The sequence below is a fragment of the Pteronotus mesoamericanus genome, unplaced genomic scaffold (assembly GCF_021234165.1).
Source record: "Pteronotus mesoamericanus isolate MK-2021 breed Mesoamerican mustached bat unplaced genomic scaffold, CSHL_Meso_final contig_42, whole genome shotgun sequence".
NCBI lineage: Eukaryota > Metazoa > Chordata > Mammalia > Chiroptera > Mormoopidae > Pteronotus > Pteronotus mesoamericanus.
Genome location: NW_026555157.1, coordinates 7148095 through 7169525, shown reverse-complemented (window position 1 = coordinate 7169525; position 21431 = coordinate 7148095). Strand labels below are relative to the sequence as shown.

General features: G+C 36.2%; 1 protein-coding gene across 1 annotated transcript in view; it reads left to right on the top strand.

The window, feature by feature from the left end:
- BBX (BBX high mobility group box domain containing) overlaps positions 1 to 21431 on the top strand; it is a 259101-nt gene that overhangs the window by 27737 nt on the left and 209933 nt on the right. Inside the window, exon 3 of the mRNA XM_054577334.1 lies at positions 6296 to 6410. The gene's annotated coding sequence lies outside the window, so the exon portion shown is untranslated. The remainder of the gene's footprint in view (positions 1 to 6295; positions 6411 to 21431) is intronic.

The window sequence follows — 21431 nt, the reverse complement described above, 5'->3', positions numbered from 1 at the left end:
AGATGACAGATGAGGGAGAAGTAACATCTGGGTCTGTAATTAGGGAAGTCTTCATTGAAACTTGAAGATTGAATGGGATTTGGGCACACCCCTTGAGCACGGGAAAATTACCTTATTTGGTTTTGTGTTTTCAGCAGGTGGTACAGAATCAGCTGTCAGATTTTTGTTGGACGAAAAAATAAGGGGGAAGGACAATCTTGGTGAAGGGAAAAGTGAGGGAAAGGGCATACCAAAGATTGGGAATCCCACAGGTAGGTACAAGGGAAATATTGCATCAAAGTAATAATGGATCAGATTCTAGAGGCTCGTAATCGCTAGGCCAGGCAGTGGAGGGTCTTTGAAGCAGGCTTTGTACCATGCACAGGGTAACATTGAAGAAGGTGATTGAATGGCAGGAACATCAGGTGATGATACTATTACAGCATCAGAGGCTGGAAGTAATTAAGGAACTCACCCACAGTGGCCAGGAACCAAGCCAAGAGATATTTTAGAGGCCGAATTGACAGCACACTAAACTACTTCAACTGTAGCTCAGTGGAATGATTTTGAATGCCTCCTTTTGCAACAGGAACTCTTTTTGAGAAAATGAAAGCATCAAATCATACTGGAACAACTTTTTTAAGAGTTTAGCACTAAGTCATGCTCGCAAGAGATCTTATAAACACTATGAAAGCAAAAGTGTTAAGTAAAGTTACATCAATGTTTAGGTAATTTATATCAGAGTTCAACTTTTATATACTGTAAATATATTTTTATAGTCCTTTTGGGCCCTTTGTATATTCTGTGTTAAAATGCACACACACATACACCAGGAAAGGCAGGAAAGGAGAGGGGAAATATGGAAATAACCACATACCAGTTATTTATTTGATGCTACATTTTGAATCAGGGATGTAGCCCAATGATAACACTTTGTTGATTTTGATGTGGAAAATCTTTATGATCATCAGTTTTATAAAGTGGTTTCCAAGGAAGCATTTCAGGAAGGACCTTCCCTTCGCTTTTTTTAAAATAAATGTTTAGAATAGTAATGATGTTTAAGTTTTGTTTACACAATACATTTTTATTAGGAAATGTATTCTTTAGAAAAATTGTATCAGCTTTTGCCTTCACATCTAGTATCAATGTGTAAGACTAAAAAGAAGAGCCAATATAAAAAATGTAACAGGTAAGATCCTTTCTTTCAGGATCACAGACCTTACTAGTGTACATGTATGTTAGGGTATAAGTCCTGAAAACTATTGAACCCAGGTTCTAGCCTTGGCTTTTGCATTACTGAAGTGCGTAACCAGTGCCAGAGGGTTTATTTCAGGAGGCCTCAATTTTCTCATCTATGAAACAGGCTGGCCTGGAATGATCAGGAAGGTCCTTTAAAGGGCAACTCCTTGTGACTGTGTGCCCTCTTAGAGCCAAGGGAAAGTATCTCCCATAAATATTGACAAATTGTAATATTTCAAAATTCAGATTATTTGGTATTCCTGACTTGTATCTTTTTTCATGTAAGAGGCTGAAAAGCCCATATTTACTTGCATTGCAGAACATTGCCTTTTTCTGAGCAGAGTGCAAGGCCCATGGATGATGCCCCCAATAAATAATTGCTGGGTTTGTTTCAGCTGTGAGAGACATTAGTGTGTTAAGGGATTGCTCTGGGCCTTGCTCTGATCCTCTGCTATGTTAGAGAAGCAGTTGAAACAACTCTTGAATAGGCAATCACAGAAACCATTACATTTACTCAATGAACATTTATTGAGGTCCTGCCATTTGTCTTACAAGCATGGTATTAAGCCTTGGGAATACAAAGTTAACAAAAATAGGTACCCCAACATCAACCTCTGTAATAGTAAAGAAAACAAGCATTATGGTATGAATAGATATTTTGCCAGTTACAGATAGAAAAGCGTGAAGTGATTTATACTCTAAATCATTGTTAAAAGTAAAATTGTTTTTTAAAAATGTCCAAATCAGTAAAAGTACACATTTGAAAAAATTAGAAGATAATAAGACTTACCCCAACTTCCCCTCTCCCGACTGAAGTTTCTTTCTCTTTAAAAAAATTTTTAAAATATATTGATTAGTGAGGGCGGTAGGTGGGCGGGGGAGAGAAACATCGATTTGTTGTTCTACTTGTTTATGTGTTCATTGGTTCATTCTTGTATGTGCCCCAACTGGGGATTGAACCTGCAACCTTGGCTTATCGGTGCCAGGGCTAAGGTTCTTTCTTTTGAAGTAGATTGACAAATTCTCATCTGGGTTTCTTCACATTTTCATTATTTAAGCCTGAAGAACCAGGGACATTTCAGCTGGTCTAAACAAGCATGGAGAGAGGCAGGGTGATCTGCAATCTCTAAAGACACTGCAATTATTTAGGAATTTATAGATAAAAGCCATTTTTAGTCATTTTTACTGAGGTAGCAAAGACCTCATTTCATGCACCCTTATGACTTCATAGGGTAAAAACTCATTTTTAAAAAGATTTTATTTATTTAGTTTTAGAGAAAGGAAGGGAAGGAGAAAGAGTGAGAAATATCAATGTGTGGTTGCCTCTCCATGCGCCCCCGCTACTGGGAACTTAGCCTGCAACCCAGGCATGTACTCTGACTGGGAATTGAACTGGCGACCCTTTGGTTTGCAGCCCGGCAATCCAGTGAGCCACACCAGCCAGGGCAAAGAACTCTCATTTCAAAAATTTTATTTTGGGGTAATAAAGTGACTCAGGTTGGTAAGGATCTGCTAAATTTGCTAGTTTGAGCAGACCAGTCAGTAGTGAAAAGTTTTGACTTATTTGATAGATATCCTATTACACTGAATGGTGAAAATCCTCATTATGTTATACCAGTGGATTTAACCATTTTTATAAAGTCTTCTGTATTTATAATAATTATTGCTATTGTGTATTGAACATTATCCGATAGGTATTTTAAGTCATCTTATTTAATCTTTATGATTTTACTGTGAGACAGATATTGTTATTCCCCCTTTTAGCTATGAAGACCACGTAACTGTTTCTATGCTTCAGGATTTGAATTCGGGTCATTCTCACTCTAGAGCCTAAGTCCAATTTTCCACTGTTCCCTATGCTCCCAATGTATTACAGCTAATGTCTAGGCCTGTGCTTTTTTCTTTTTTCACTACATTTATTGGGACATTGATTTATAACATTTTATAAATTTCAGGTGTACAATTCTATTTAATACATCATTTGTATCTTGTGTTGTGTGCTCACCACCCAAAATCCAGTCTCCTTCTATCACCATAAATTTGACCCCCTGTGCTCTTTTCATTCTCCCCTGCCCCCTTCTGTTGTCTGTGTCTGTGAGTTTGTCTGTCTTGTTCATTCATTTGTTGCTTTCTGTTTTAATATACCACATATAAATGAAATAACATAGGCATGTGCTTTTTAGTGCGTGGGCTAAATGACAGATGAGGTAGATGAGCGTTGTGCCTGTGCGGGCAACGTGAGGGAGGAGAGACTTTGGAGGAGAGCATTTTAGAAGCTGAAGTGAAGATGAGAAAATGATAGGCAGGAGGAGAATTGGCTATCATTTTTGGCTATTGTTGTTTCCTGGACCCCCATGGATATCAAAATCTCTGATTGCTCAAGTCCCTTATATAAAGTGGCATAGAACAACACATACAGTTTGCCCTTCACATCTGCACATTCCCAACTGTGGATCAAAAATACTGCTTTCAATCCTCAACTGGTTGAATCCACAGATGTGAAACCTGGGAATATGGAGGGCGTAATGTAAATTTACTGAAAAAAATATGCATATAATGGCCCTGCACAGGTCAGATCCATATTGTTCAGCTGTAATGTAGTTGGGATACTTTTCTTGTGTTTGCCTCTTGGTTTAAGGTTTTAGGTGTACCCAGCTCACAAAGAAATTTTTAGATTTCCAACGTCACTTGAGCAAAGAAACAGTGATGTACGAACAGCAAAATAATTTACACAACTTGGGTTTTTCATTAAAGACCCTGGAAGAAACTTGCAGAGTGCTTGTTAACTTTTTCAAGAATACATTGCTGTAGTCATAAAAAGCCCAATAAAAAATTATTCATCAAAAAGCAGAAAGTGAACCAAAAATACTCTCCCACTCAAGTTTAAGAACATGGTGTTTATCTTCTGGAAAAACAGTATGCATTTCCAGGTAAGAAAGAGGATAAAGAAGTCCCAAGGAAGGGCATCTTAAAACACCGCTGGGATGGAGAGTTGTCATTGAAATAGGCTTTCTTTTGAATGCTCAGAGCATCTCCAATTAAGCCTATGAAATCATGGATAACACCAGAAAAGAATTATTCATACATGTCCTCATGAATTTGAATGAGTGATACTTTTTTACTGTCCTAAAAATTTCTGGACAAATACACCCCTTCCCCCAAGCATTACCACCTTAAATAGTAGGACAAAAATGTTAAAAACTGTTGTTCCCCAGAAGATAAAAATAGAAAATAGACATTTCTGAAAAAATATAACTTACATGAATTTATGATTAAAAAAAAATAATGGGGCATTATAGCAAGGAGGAGGTTTTGGAGCCTATCCGTAATCTTCTGAGGTCGATGTCAGGGGCGAAAGCTGTGCCCTTCCACAACAGACACTTGCCTCTGCTGTTAGGTCCAGTACTGGCCTGGGTGGCTCAGGGTCTGCTCAACTCTGTTGCTCACATGCTCTGGTGTTCCTCTTTGGTGCTATCCTGCCAAGCTTGTCTAAGATATTAGGACTTTGCTTTCCATTTTAGAAAAGTATTGGTTAATAGAAACCACTGCCTATTCAACTTTGATTCAGTAGATGTTTATTAAACAGGTTTACATGCTTATTAGACTTAAAATGTCTTATATTAGGTTCATAATTTTGATGTGTGTATGTATATTTTATTTTTTGGATTAGATGCTGTTTTAGATGCTGGCCTTGAGCCAGACCATTTTGCTGAGCAAACTTTCACAACCCTTCTCCCAGTAGAGGAGTATTACACGTAAATGCTGGGTGTTAAACGGCATTACAGGTGTCTGGTAACTTTCTGCAGTTACCCCTTCAGTTAACAGAACCAGTGGGGCTGTCCCACTGGGGCAACTGTGGTTGTGGTGATTTTTTGGTCTTTCTTTTGAAGCGGTTGCTTTAGGAAATGTGTTTTAAGGGACAGACCAGTCTTAAGGGGTAATTCTATCAGGTCACCCATTTGAATGGCAAGAAAAGGCTCAATTTATATAAAATATTCAGTGAAGCTGTTGGAAAATTTTAAGTAATGAACCAAGCATTTGGCTAGATTCTGGAGCTTTTTCTTAAATAAACCTGGAAGCTGGAGTCAAAGGATGTTTGGTTTTCTTAGTGTTCTGCTTCTCAAATTTTTTTATTAAAGTTTCTGAGTACCACAAGAAAGTAAATTTATATTCTTATGAAGGCAGGGGTCATAGGTCAGATTATGCTACCAGAAGCTCATGTTTGTTGAAGTTTCTAGAATGCTTCATCTTAAAAATCCATTTGAATATTCCATTCTGTTCTGTAATGTATACTTAAAGAAATTAAGGTAAAATCGATGTATGGTGAAATGCACAGATCTTCAGTATAGTGTTTGGTGAACACTGACAAAAGCACATGCTGGTATAATCCACACACCTATCAAGAATATACCTACAGCATAAGCTGGGTGGCTCAGTTGGTTGGAGCATCATCCCCTACACTAAAAGGTTGTGGGCTCGATTCGTGGTTGGGACACGTACGGGAGGCAACTATTTTAATGTTTGTCTCTCACATCGATGTTTTTCTCTCTCTCCCTTACTCTCTGAAGTCAATAAATATATGCTCGAGTGAGTATTAAAAAACAAAAAATATATATATACCTACAGTTTTTAACATAGAAGGCGTATTTGAAATTATTTTCATAATGAAAATCGATATTTCCTTTTTTTTTTACACTTGGTATTTACTTTGTAAATTTTACAGCTTATTATACCACTCTGTGTATTCCCTAAGGATGGTGGCAGTGGACATGGCATGATTATCCCATTTTGATACGTGTGGGTTTCATTGAGAGAGCTGTACAAAATGACTAGATATCATAGTGGACTTTCTTTAGCTAAAGCCTAACATTAGCTGGAGAAGTTGATTATTACCCACTGTTCATCTAAGCATCAAAAAACTTCTACTTCTCTAATTGCAAATAGTTTATCAAGTCTAGTAATAGGTCTATGATCAGATGTTAAAGATTTGTTCATATTCATTGTTTTTACTGGTAATCTATTTTGTGGTAAGGCTTTACTCACATGTATGTGATCTACTGTTTAACATCCTTTTCAGGATAACATTTGACACTCTGCTTTGCAGTAGTCATCCTCCAGGAATCCCACCAATGACGCAGTCCCAGCTTTTAATTCCCATTTCTTGAATTCTCTTGTGAACATTGCCTGCAACTGTAAGTGCTCTACCTCTGTTTTCCTCCAGGTTTTTTCAGAGAGCAGATATTAAGGCTTCCTTTCCTTAGAGACCAAGCTTTAGTTATTGTATCTGTGCAATGCACAATACAGTAGGCTCACTAGATTGATTTCAACTGTAGATATTAGTGTTAGGTAATAGAGAAGATACAAAGTTGACTGAGGGATAGAACCATTGCTTGTGAGTATTTACTAATATCAGGGGAGCTGATGATGGTAATTAATACTTATTAAGAGCACTTTATGTGCTAGGTACTATTCTAAGCTTGTTGCATATGTTATCTGATTTTATATTCATAATAATCATTTGAGTTAATGATTTGCCTGTTTTATACATTAAGAAGCTGTGTCTTGGTCAGGTTTCCTAGAAGTAGAGCCTGAGATGCAAATTCTTGTGCAAGTGATTTATTGAGGGAGGGCTCAGGGGGAACCTGAGAGCAAGGGAGGGAAGCCGGACGGGAGAGGACACTGGTCCCTGGACTAGCAATGTCAGCATCACCTGTTGGAAATACATGTTCTCAGGTCTGAGGTGAGCTGGGCAGCTGTCTGTGGTTTAACTAGTCTTCCAGGCGATTCTGATTAATACTAAAATTTGAAAACCACTTAGGCAGAGGAAGACCGACATACAGGGAAGCTAAGTAACTAGCTCTAAGTCCCACGGCCAGTAGTGAGATTTGACGCGGGCAGTCTGTTTCCAGAGTCAGTCTTCATAACCGTTAGCTACGCTGTCTCATGCGGTCAGAACATAATAGCAATAACAGTACAGACATAAATGAACAGGAGACAGTTTGGAGGAGACAGTTTCTTCTGACTGAAGGAAACAGAAGCCCTCATGAAAAGGGTGTCATTTAATTCTGCCTTGAAGTAGGATGAGATCTGGACATGCACAAATTTATGTGAGAGGCTTTCTAGGTAGAAGAGACTAGCCTGAGAAAAGGCGCAGTGGCATGCAAGTTTGGGTTTGTGTGTAGCAAGTTAGGTATTCTGTTTGGCCAAGTTTTGGCTTTTTAAGGAGTTCTGGGAGAATAGTCATTCAATATTGGTTTGAGGCCAGTTCATAGATATCCTTGGGTGCCAGGCAAGTTAAGATTTTTAATCTGGGAAGTGATGTAGTCAAAACTTTAGATATATATGACAGCAGATATGTAGGGTGAATTTTAGGAGGATAAAGTGGGATTAAGCAGAAGGGAGACAAGTCTGGAAGCAGTCAGTGTACACCAGTGATTTTCAACCTTTTTCATCTCAAGGCACACACAAACTAATTACTAAAATTCTGCAGCGCGCACACACACACACACAAAATAAATAAATAGATAAATATATATATATATATTCGCCGATAAGACAAAAAGGTAAAATTTTGTTGCACTCACACTGATGGCTGTTGTTCTGTTGGCTGTTGTAATTTTTTAATTTGACAATCTAAGGGAAAAGAGATCAGTGTCCTTGACTAAATAGTCAGGTATGGCATGTTTTAAAAATTCTTGCGGCACACTGGTTGAAAATTGCTGGTGTACACAGTAAATTAGGACCTGCTCTGGGCAGTGGCAGTTAAACTGGAAAAGAATAAACTTAGAAAAGATACTACAGAAGAAGCAGTCCTGGGAGTTGGGAGAATAAGTGATAGCAAGCCATTGAACATTGAAGAAGCTGCCTGCCTAAGAGGATGCTGGTCCTTTTCCACAAGGATGGCACTTCCATGGTGGAAGTTATTTGAGAGTGTGCAGAGGAAGTACAGTTCAGGTTCAGGAGTGTGGAATTTGAGAAGGGAATCTTATGTGGAGGTGTAAAGCAAGTAGTTGGAAATGCTGACCTAAAACTCAGGGATGGATGAGACTTCATTGTAGAGGCAATTATTGAAAGTCACAGGTTGATGATGTGAAAGATGGCAATAATAGGAGACGGTCAGTGTCAGAATTAAAATTCTTGGTCTCTTCTTGTTCAGTTTTTAAAATACATTGACTGACATGGTCTCCAAATGAATAACGAAGTTATATTTTGCGTATTAAATCAAGAGAAAGTTAAACCTTTTCCTGCTTTCTAACTCAGGGGATATAATGAGACAAATAAAAAAAAAAGTCCTTAAAAATCCTTTTAGTCAAAAGCAAACATGTCATTTTAGCAATTTCTAGGTAGTGTCTTGACTTCTTCTTCTTCTTCTTTTTTTTTAAATCTCCTATCTTTTTTCCCCAAAAAAGATAATTAAGTACTTTGGCTTAAAAATCTTTCCCTGTTCATCTTACTATAACTTAGATTTTTAAATAGAAGAAAAGGCAGAAGTATCAGTCAAGGTACTAAGTAAAGTCAACTAGGAGTTAAGAGTAAAATTTCTTTGTGGTAAGCAATGAGACTCAGATTTAGTTGTATTTACATTTGTTGCAGTTTAGGTATGTATAATCAGTTGCTTCAGAAAGAGATGTTATAGATACTCTGAATAATTGGGCTACAGAATGTCATCTGCTTTTGCTTATTTATTTATTTATTTTAAATTCTGAGTCTAACTCTTTGTGATATCAGAAAACACTTCCACTTGGTGTCACTGCTTGTTATCTAAAAGATTTCCTAGGCCACAGGTTTCAGGGATTTATACTTGGCCAAGGAGTGAAAGGGAATTTATTGCAGGATAAGTCAAATGGACATTCTGTTCTTCAAAAAACAATACTGGGGAAAGTGAGACATCCCTGGCCTCTAACCATTAAATGCTGGAGTCATTCCCCTAAACATGACAGTTAGAATGTCCCCGAGGGGGCACAACCACCTCTGGTTGAGAACCACTTTGCTAACTAATCTAAGTGGATCAAAAAATAATGTGAAAGTCTGAATAGTCTGTGTTTAGATGTTGTAAAGTGTGGAATAAATGAAATTTTGCCATTTTAGAAAGCAATTCCTTGCACATTATTCCTTGGGACAGATTGAGCTGGTTATGTAGAATCCATTCCAAATCAAAGTAGAGTTTGATACAACCACTAGTGGGGAACACTTTGTCAATGTCTAGAAAAAACTGAGAAATATAGCAACTCTATATGTACCTATACCCTAAAGAAACTGTCAAACATTTGCACAAGGGTACAGGTACAAGGACATTCATGGCAGAATTGATTTGTAAGAGGGAAAGCTGGAAACACATCATTCACCACCAGTAAGGAAACAGACACATTATGGTGTATTTAACCCCACTGAAGAAATGTCAACCAGTTAAAATGAGTGAAGTGAATTAGTATGGATCAGTCTCGAAAAAAAAAAAAAAAAGCTGAACAAAAACTAAATCATAGAATATACTTTTTATCTTCCTTGTGCGTTTTAGAAAACACCCAAAACAGTTGTTTAGCCCTAATCGAGACGGTGTCCACTTCTGAGGAGAAAGGGATGAGAAGAATGGGACCAGGGAGAGGAAGTGGGAGGATGTCCGTTTTATTTACATTGTCATGTTAATTTTTTTAAAAAGGTCTGAAGTATATGCAGATGACTCCTGAGCAATGCTGGGGATAGGAGTCCTTCCCCCTTCACACAGTTGAAGATTTGCATATAACTTTTGACTTAACTACATAATAGGCTACTGTTGACTGAAAGCCTTACTGATAACATAATTGATTAACTCATGTTTTATATGTTACATGTATAACTTAATTTTACAATAAAGTAAGCTAGAGAAAAGAAAATGTTATTAAGAAAATCATAAGGAAGAGAAAATGGCGTTGACAGTATTTGTTGAAAAAAAATCCACCTACAAGTGGACTCGTGCAGTTCAAACCCTGGGTGTCCAAGGATCAACTGTACTACAAAAATGTTAAATTTCAGTTGTAGGGTCATGCATTTGTTATTATCATTCTTTGAATTTGCTTTTTTTAAAATGAAATATAAAGGAACTACTGTAATACTTGACAGTATAAATTGATATTCTTCAGTTCATTCTTGGAAATACTGAATTGTAGTTTTTCCTGAAATATTTTTTAGCTACAGATTTAATTTTCAGTCATGTGCTTGAAGGAAGTGATTGTGCTTATGCTATTTCCTAGTCATATTTCCATGCACTAAGTCATGATTTTGTGATTCATTTTTGCACAAATGTGTAGATCTGGATTCTCACACGTTGAACTAAACGCAGCTGTGTTTATTTCAATGAGATTACGTTAAAATAAACACACATGTGATCCCTTATGAGCGTGAACCTGTAAAACACTTGTTGATTTGGGTCTGAAATTGTGTGTTCAAATAAACACACTTGTTTTAAGGGAAGTTTTGCTTTTTATTCAAATGTTCATGCCTTGAACATGTGTTTTATAGTAGGCAGATGTGGACATGAGTATCTTAAAAGAATAACAGTTCTTTAGAGTTTGTCATTCCTTTTAGACAAATGCAGGGTTTAGTTAATGGGCTGATTTTCAAAATTTGTTTGTAGTTGTCCTGTGTAATGAAAAATCTTTGAATATCACAATTTATATAATTCATTTATTCTTGAGAGGTTAACTGACTGGAATAGAATGTTTAACAAATTAAATAACATGTAATATACATATTCTAGTAGCATTAATGATAAAAAGTAGAGGATCATTTTTTTAATTTTGGAAACTACCTCTTGTTTAACCAGACTTTATGTCTGCATTTTTACATTTCAAATTTTAGAATGAAAATAGAGAAAAGTTCCAAACCAGTAAGAGTACTATTCACATTTATAGGTATTTCTGCTGAAAGGACTGTAGGTAACCTGAATAGAAATGAGATAACATGCCTTCCACAAAATATTTTAATCACATAGAATATAATTTACACAGTACCAGTATTTGAAGTTATCTTCCCCCTCTCCCCGCAAATGAGACAATAGGAGCCAGAGGTCTTTTTTTTTCCTTCAAAATACGAGGGAAAGTTTTATGTGTGGTGGTGTGCAGACAAACACATTTATTTTTCAATCTGAAAGTCTGAAAGTCATTTTATTGTTTACGGTGAGGTTCTTTGGTTTCAAAGTCTTGTCCACCCTACAGCCTCAGCCTCGGGCTCTACAGCGCTCCGCCCTGCTGTATGGAAGGAGCTGGGGGCAACAGTGTGTTTTTATGGGTGGTAGGGGGAGGATAGGAGAAAGGGGAAGAGTGGCAGGTTGTTTATGGAGAGATGTCTTCAGACAGTCTCCTTTGCCCAGTTAGGACCTGAGGGTGGTCTCAGGGACTCTTTTCTGCCCTTCTCTCAAGACCCATTTGAAGCTTAGTGTGGCTTGGAGCTCTGTGTCTGAGCGACAGACACTGTGCTGCCCTCCACTTGGCGCTACAAGGGCTGTGCAGGTATCTCACTACAAGTCTGCGTTCCTTTTATTAAAACCCCTGTTTATTAATAAATCATCTCATATAGATACAAAAAAGTCATTGCTGGATTTTGCCTTTTAGGAATATTTATCCAGGCATTTAAGATGTTTAAATATCTATTACATGCATAGATTTCCTAAATGCATACTATTACATAGAAAATAAACTTTTCTAAAGTTTTGAAAATTAATGTTTCTATTTCACAGGTAATATATGAATACATTTTTGTCAAAGATCAACACATTCCAGAATAAATATAATTCTGTTTTATTTTTCCTAGTATTTACTAGTTTCTGAAGTTACTTTAATTTATGGTAAACAGTGTTTTAATTATTTGCTGGCCTGTATGTCAGACCCTGCCTCCTCCTTTCTAGAAAAGGAAGCTTCAGGGAAACAGGGTTCTTTGTTTTGTTTGTTCCGTATATGCAGTGTTATAACAGGGCCTGACATATATTAAACACTAAATAAATGTTTGTGAATGAATTCTGAATAAATAAGAGATAAAAAATTCCTTTTGACTTTATTCCCAATCGTAATGTTTTGCCACCCACTCCGCATACCTCTCCAAGTTAACTACTTTATCAGTTACAGTATGTATTTTTAAGAACCCTTTCTATGCACTTACTTACATATACATACATTTTTCATTGAAAAAAGAAGAGCATTTTTCTATGCCTTTACCAAAATTGATATCAGACTTTAAATTTTTTCCAGTTTGATGTATGAAAGTGACGTCTTGTTTTAATAAGAATTTTCTTCCAAGTAGAGCACACTTTCGTCTGTTGATTATCCAATTTTTTTAAAAAATTAACTGTTTATACAGGTCTCCCTTGCAGTCAGTGGGGGATGGATTCCAGGACCCCTGTGGATACTAAAATCCATGCATGCTCAAGTCCATTTTATAAAATGGTGTAATATTTGCATTTCATGTGTGCTCATCCTCCTGTATACTTTAAAGCTTTTTTAGATTACTTATAATATCTAATACCATGTAAATTCTGTGTAAATAGTTGTTATACTATATTGTTTGGGGAATAATGATGAAAAAATTCTGTACATGTTCAGTACAGAGACAACTATCATAAGCCTAACTACATGGTACGTGCTGGCAAAAAAATAACATTTTTTTTCCTGAGTATTTTCTATCTGTGGTTGGTTGAATGTGGAACCTGAGGATGTGGAATGCCAACTGTAAATCCTTTGCCCATTTTGCTATCAGGCTTTTGTGTGGTATGTTTTTGAATGAGCTTTACAGATGTTGTGTATATGTTATTCCGTTATCTAATGTATTTTAATACACATGGCAAATCTTTCTCAGTTTATTTTTGAATTTTGTTTATTAGTATCATTTCTGATGGGGACATTGTCAGTTTTTATGTAGTCAACTTTATCAATTTTTCCCTTCTTGCTTTTCCTTTTTGTACTCTGTTAACGGCCTTTTGTACCCCAGACTCATTGGTGTACCCCCTTATATATTCTTATATATATACACACCCATTTGATTCTCATGTTTAAGCCTTAAAAAGAATCTGTGCAATTAATTGTTAATGTTGTGAGGTAGAGATTTGTCTTTTTACCTTCTTCCAGTCCCTCATTTCCCCACACAAAGGGGAAGCCAGTTGTTCTAGGCCACCTGTGGACCAGTATGTAATTGCTGTTCATTCTTGGAAGATTATTCTTTTTGAAAATGTAAATATTTCTTTATCTCTTTTAATTATTTTCTCCATGATTTCTTTTTTGTCTCTTGTCACTGTTGCTATATATACTTTTCTCTCCAGTTCTCTGCCATATAGTTTCACATTCCTGAACTTTAAATCTTTGCATGTCATTTTGTTTTAGGTTTGTCTTTTTTGGATATGCACATAACTAGATTTTACTTTTTTTTTAATTGAGCCTGAACATATCTTTGAATAGGTGTGTTTACATTTACTGTGACTTAAATCTGCTATTTTTTTATTACTATCTTTTCATTTTAATTTTCTAAACTTTTGTTGGAATGATCAAATTTTCTTTGTTTTATTCTTTATTTGTTCTGCTGGTTTGAATAGCGTACATTCTTTTTCTATTTTTTGGTTACTTTTATATACTTTTTCTTTTAGTTTTGTTGAAGTATAATTGATATACAACACTGCGTAAGTTTAAGAGATATGGCATAAAATGATTCTACTTACATATATTGTGAAATGATACCACAAGTTTAGTTAACATCCATCTTCTCATATAGATACAAAAGTATATTTTCCTCCTTGTGATGAGAAGTTTTAGGATTTACTCTTTGAATAATTTCAAATATACCATTTAGCAGTGTTAATAATAGTCATCATGTCAGTCATATCTTATATTCCCACTATTTATTCATCTTATAATTGGAAGTTTGTACTTTTTGACCAATTTCATCTAATTTTCTCAACCCCATAAAACATTCTTAACATACATATTTTAAAATGCTTTTCTAACAACTTAAACCTTCTCTCTAACCAAAAGAACTTGAATATGTCTTATTTTTCCTCCATTTTGTCACTTGAGCCCCTTAGGTTGATAAAGAGAGAAATTTCTCCTTGCATTATTGTTGAAAGTGAAAGTTTGCTGTCTCTTTTATGGATAATCTCCTCTCTTTTTTGCTTATATTTTGAAGGTTTTTGGTTTATCCTCATTACTCAAAATTTCTCCAAATACCTTATGATTTCACTTATATGGAATCTAATGAACAAAACAAACAAAATAGAAACATGCAAGGAGGGACAAAACCTCTCCCCCAAATTTATTTTAAAAAATTGTGTATTTTGACTTATTTAAACTTCAGTCACCTTCGAAGTACTCTCCATTTGATGCAGTATACCTATTGAGAGAAGTTGTTTCCACTGCTCAGAACAGTTTTTGAATGTCAGTTTTGGTGCAGTTTAATTCTTCTGTCGTTTTTTGTTTCACCTCTTCCACATCGGCAAAACATTTCCCTTTGAGGACTTTTTTCATGGAGGGGGGACAAAAAAGAAGGTCACTCGGGGGAAGATCCAGTGAATAGGGAGGGTGGGGCACTGGGGTCTTGCTATATTTGGTGAAAAGCTGCTAAATACTCAGCACAGTGTGGGCAGGTGTGCTTATAAATCACCCATCATAAATGGGCAAAAACACTGAAAGTCCTCAGAAAAAAAATTCACTGAAGCCAGACAGAGCCTCGCACAACAATGCCAGTTGGTACACTGATTCAGATGAGTTCCTAGAACACTCAGCAGGGAAGCCTGTAGTACAAGGGGCTTGCCCTCCAGAAGATAATTCTGATTTTGGGGGGTTCCGGCCTCATAGATGGAGGGAACAGACTGACAGTTGTCAGAGGGGGAGGGAGGTTGAAGGCTGGATGAAATAAGTGAAGGGATTTAAGCAAAAAAAGAAAAAAGAAAAAGAAAAAGAAAAAAAACGAACTCACAGACACAGACAGCGGTATGTTGATGACTATAGGAAAAAGGGGGTGAAAACAGGTAGACAAGGGTAAAGGGGGTGTAAATGATGGTGACGGAGACTTTGGGTCTTTGGGTAGTGAAGATACAGTACAATATACAGATGATGTATTATGGAATTATACACTTCAAACCTACGTAATTTTATTAACCAATGTCACCCCAGTAAATTAAATAAGAATTAAAAAAAAATTCTCTCTAATATGTCCAAGTGTTTTGTTTTTAATTTATCCCAATTGGCAATCAGCGGCTCCTTTCAATATGAGGCTTTATGCCTTTGGACTCATGTTCAATTATGTCAGATTCTCAGATACACTGTTTTAGATATTGCCTCTCCTTCACTCTCACCTCTTTAGAATTGCCAATAGATAGATGGAAGATAGCCCTGTCCTCTGACTCTGTGGCTCATAATCATAATTTTCCTTTTTTTCCCTTTGTTTCATAATTTGTCGTCTTTTCTGGAGAAATCTTTGGCTCAGGTTAGAGCTTACTAATTCATCAGTGATACTCTTTTAGTAGCATCCTACTATTGTCTTTTAGTTCAATAAATACTCTCTTTATTTCTAAGCTTTCAAAAGTTTCATTTACAGTTTCATTTATAGGATTCAGGATTCTTTTTATATATGTCCAGATGATTTTGAAAATATGTGTAAAATACATGTCTGATACAAGCACATAGATTCTAACAATCACACAGACCTGTGTTCAGACCTTGTGTTACTACCACTTAACTGTTTTATGGCTGTTACTTGATTCTTCTGTTTAAACATTTTCTACTACAATTGTAATAAAATTGTCAGTCTACTACATTGTTGTAGGGAGGAAATTCCATAACTTATTAGACACAATATACCAGGAGCTATACTAAGTCATTTTACTGACAAAATGTTATGTCGTTTAATTCAATAATTCCTTTACAATAACCCGAAGAAAATATTCTTGCTAGTTTTGTGATATCTTATTCCCCTGGAAGCAATGAATCATGTTTCTCTAAGTTGTTGAAATTCATTGCCGAAGCAGGTCGTTGACCACTGGCTCTCCTACTGGCTTCCCACACGTACCAAGTAAACAGTATTTTCAAGAGTGGCGTGTTTGGTCTACCCCTGTTTTCTTATGTGGAGTGATTTCTGGTTTGTCCTTGTTTTTCTGACGAGTGTTTGGTTTTTGCATGTGTGCATGTGCACGTGTGTGTTTGTGTGTGTGCTCACACACTACATTTAATCCACGTGTTGTGATTCATTAGTTGAGCTAGATATCATTGGTTCAGTTCTTTCCTTCTTGCCATCAATTGTGCAGGGTACTTACTCTTTTGGAAAAGATAATGTACTTCTTTTGTTAAAAAAAATTGTTTAGCCAAGAGATATGGAGGGGTAAATAAAAGTTATGGGAAATTATATGATACTGGACGAAGAGGCTGAAGATATGCCCAGAGAGTACACTACTTTCTTTAAGATACTTAAGGATGGTACAGTTACTTCTGAACAGAACCATTGTACGCTGGTGACTACTTCTGAAACTCTGTGTCTCCTGAACTTTTTGAAACTGCAGTGTTTAGGAGGTCCTTTCATTTTCAGAAATTTCTAGCAAAAGGATGTGTGACAGTCATTTATCTTAAAAAATAAAACAAAAAATTAAACTGTCTTGAGGCAGTTGGTGCCTATCAAAGGGCTATTTTACCAGGATTGTCATTCTTCAGGAAGCCAAGAATGCCTGAAATTGTCATGTGTTAAAAATAATTGCATGTTAGTTTGTCTTTGTATCTAAATGTTTTAAAATTACAAGTAAACTCTCTGTGTGTTACCTTTCTTCACAACCTTCTGATCATTAGCATGTTTTCAGATTCTTTTTTAGAAAGGTTAAAATTACCATCAATATGATATAATCATTTCAATGTTTAATATGCAAATGTGTAAACAGGCTCATTTTAAAAAGTAACATTTTAAATCATCAACTGTTCAAATGAAAGATTATTATAGTTATCGAATTATAACTAGGAAAGCTAATCTTTTCAGGAAAACTACTGATTTATCTCTGTTATATAGAGGATATAAAACACCAAACAAATTTCATTAAGTGGTATTGTTAAATGAGCTTCCCTGTTTATTTTGATCTCAAAGATTTGAGTGCCTTTAATTTACTACCAGTGTACCAGCAGATGCTTTCTGGCTTATTTAAAATTTTTAAGTCAATTTGAAACTCATACTAATTTTTAATACTATCCTGTTAAGTATAAATAGCAACCCAATAAAAACAATGAAAATATTATATTCAATCTCACCCCATTATTAGAATAAGATCATATTCACAATAATTAACCTACATTAGTCCAACTTTTTTTCAGTGTTTCACAATTATGTTAAAGGGATTAAATAACAACAAAAAGAATCAAATAAGTAATGTTTAATGGAGGTTAAAAATATTCTTGTAGGAAATTCCTCATTGGGAAGTCAATGAATAAAAATAGGTAAAAAGTATCTAACAATATTTAAAAATCCAGCTTTTGAGTCACCATTATTAGTGTGATTTACAGATGAAACTGAATGCCAAAGAATATCTCTTGGCCCCTTATTCTTTGCTGTCCTTCCACATTATAAAAATACAGATTTAGTTTTCAGAAGGAACCACTCAAGGCTGTAGAGGGCAGTGTAAGCCAACCCAAGTGGACTTGATGGGTTAGTGAGGTGCTGTGGTAGTTGCTATTGTCCAAATGTCCAATTAAATTTTGACACCCCAAGTATCTGACCACTGATATTAGAATTACCTCAGGCTTAAAAACAGAGAAGGATAGATGAAAAGTATATTAGAGCCAAAGAATTAACTAAACCCACAGAGACACTGGCAATTAGGTACTGTTTCTACCCTTCTAAACTCTAGTGACAAAATTAAGACCATTACCTGGATAATGTAGACCTAAGGGCATTTTTGTTTCAATGAACTTGATGATAAAGTTTCTTGTAAAGAATTTTTCCTCCTCTTCAATTGTCTAATTATATAATTTTATTTAAAGATAGCAACCCTTCCCCCATATCTCCTCTCCTTTTTCTCTCCCTTTCCTTACCATTTTATGAAAGTACAGACCACTTAATTATGTATAAAATTATGAGCCATACTAAATTTAGAAAATATTTAATAATATCATTTCAGGTTTATTTGCTCTTTTCTCATTCTGTTGCCAGTGTTCTTGGACATTTGATTAGCCAGGGTTTGCTTGATTGTATCACTTTTCTGATTAATAAGGTATTTTAGGACTGTTTCGCAGTAAGTGGCATAGATTTTCATTTAGGAAAAAAATCTGTACTATTTCACAACTATTTTAGTTTGTGGCAAAATTGCCACCAGTGTTGCCCCTGACCATCTGATCGGAATGGGTATCTGTAGTCCGAAGAAGTGGTGTACAGGATTATGCTAGTTTTAAAACTGATTTTTATTGGAACATGACATCATCCACCCCATTTTTCTTAGGTTTTTGATTTTAGCTTTAGGTAAATTCAATTTCCATGGCTGAAAACTTTGTAAGTAAAAGTTGTATCTTTAATAATTGCTGACTCAGTATTGGTTATTGTACTAATTCCACTGGGTAATTATGTCTAATATAAATAATTTTAATATGCATCTTGTCCCTGAGTAACATATCTCCAAAGTTTTAATAAAAATGGAAAAGCAAGATTTCTAAATGTAGATGAATGAAGCATGTATGCCAGAAATTATAGGAGTGCTGACTTCAAGACTTTCATTTGTATTTGACAGTTTAAAATATGATGAGAACCAAGGAATATATAGTTTAGAAAACCTAATTTTATATTTTTAGAGCCTGTCCATAGTCTCATTTGATTTTCAGGATAACCTATTGATAGTTAGTGTCACCATTATTATCTTTGCAGATGTGGGGAAACTGAAGCTTAGGCAACGTGAGGGATATGCTGAAATTGAAGTGGCTGGTAAACTGTAACCCCACAACTGGAGCACAGCCCCGCCTGTAGTGTTTGCTTAGAATTAAATGGCTATTTTATAATTTTGTTGGCACAAAGAAGAGTGATTTCTTTAACATACTGAAAATCAAAACATTACCTATAACTGACCTTTTTTAAATAAAATCAGAGAATAAGTTATTTGGGAATTCTCAGTAACAGTTTATCCTCTCCATTTCTTGCCCTCACCAATCCACTAACTTTGGGGCACTTTCTAGTTTTCAGTTTTGTTTTAGAATTCTCTTTGTTTGTTTGTTTGTTTGAATCTAAGGTATAGTTAAACTTGTTTGTATATTTCACGGATATGAAGCCCACATTATAAGGCAACTTATAGAACTATGAACAAGAGCATGTTACCAGGAAAGAATTCTAAGCTGAATAAATTTATGATGCAAATTTACTGACATTCAGTATTCCGTAGGTATAAGCCAGCATTCCAAGGATTGACCCATCTATCTGGTTAGTTACTTTTACCCTGCGAACTTTGTTTTGGCATTAGGGATTTGTGCTTTGGCTACAAGAGACTAACTAAAACTTTTCTTAGGACTTTATTTTCCTCCAAAGCTCTTTATAAACATTAATCACAATAAGTTGTTGATTTTTTTTTACTGCATCTCTGAAAGGCCCATAAAATTTTTGCCATAAATCCCATTAATTAAAATGCTAAAAAGGATTCCTAACACACCTGTTCCTCTCTAAAGGGTGCATGTGGACCAGTGTGTGATACTGTCAGTGTGAGTGTGAAGCACACTATGATTCACCTAGCAAGGAAATGAAAGCACATTTTGGTTTTACATTTATCAGAAAACATTTCCAAAGAGGAAAATTAGTAGATATAGAATAAAGGAATGAAAGAAAAGATACTCTGCCTCTATTGTCCCAGGAAAGGAATTTGAGGCTTACTTTGCGTGTATGACTTTGGGCAAGTTACTGAAGCATTCTCAGTCAGTTTCCTTATCTTTAAAGTGGGATAATAATAGTATCTCTTCACTCACTATAGAAGGGAATAAAGTAGAATATGTAAATAGCTTTTATGCTTCTTGGCACATGGCATTCTCTAAGTAATTGATAATAACAATAGCTCTTGGTGCTTCAATAATTTTAAATGAAAATGAATTGATGTCTAAAGGTTAGTGGTAGCAAAAGGAGTGGACAGGAAAGATCAAAGAAGCGAAGCGTAGATAACTAGACTTCATAAGGGCTGAGTAGCTGGCATGGTGTGGGTGTTGAGGTTATGGGGGCACCAAGGAGACTAATGATTTAAGCGTACGGTTCTCTCTATTAAAGAGATGGTGTTCTCCCTTACCCCAAGAAAGGGTTTTCAAAGAAATACCGTGGAGACAAAGTAGAGGGTAAAATAACTCAGGATAACTTTTGTTTTTATTTGACATGCTTGTTTTAATTAATTGGTATTTAACATTCATCTTTTAAGTGCTTTTAGGTAAAGTGTAGTGTGTGTGTGTGAGTGTGGGGGGGGGCCGGGGGGGGGGATAATTCTCCTGCCTAAGTAATTCAAGTTTTAAATACTAATTTGTTTGGCTGGTGAATGTTCTTCCTGAAGAGTCAAATGGCAAAATTCCTGCCATTGCTTCATTTAAAAGAATCGGCTCTTTAAGATAACAGTACCTAGAAGCATGGCTAGGTACATTCACTGCACTGTAAAGGGAGACCGGGGGGTGGGGGGTGGGGGGGGGGAGTAGTCAGGAAGCTTGTAGGTGGGAAGGGTTTCCTGTTTCCAGGCAACAGCGAGGAGCTACAGAGGGAAAGCAACTTGAATATAAATCCATTCAGGAGAGGACATTTTACCACACTGCTTTCTAGCCGGTGGGGACACAGACTTGATTCTGGAAGAGAGGGTGGAGTTTAAACTTCATTTGTCAGTGGGTAAAGTTGTTGTAAACCTATTTCTTACCAGGTTTTATGGCTACATTAAAACAAACAAACAAACCGCCTAGTGGCCAAGTTAAAATCTTACAATATTTTGAAAACAGCAGCACCTGTTTTTTTGCCTCCTTTTTCATTTTCCAGAAGCACGGGGCTTCCCGTGGATTCATTTTCCCCTCTTGTCTCCTTAGAGAAAGGAGCTCTTGGCCCGAGAGCAGGCTCTTTCTCCGCCTGCCTCCCTCTGCAGGAAGGAGGGAGAAGCGCAGCACACTGGGCACCCTGGGAGGTGCTTCCTCCTCTGGTGGAGCGAGCCCCGAGGCTCACCACGAGCAGATGAGAGAAGCCCTTCTGGTCCCTGGGTCATGGAGAGTGTGTGCTGGTCATCTGCTTGTGACAATTTT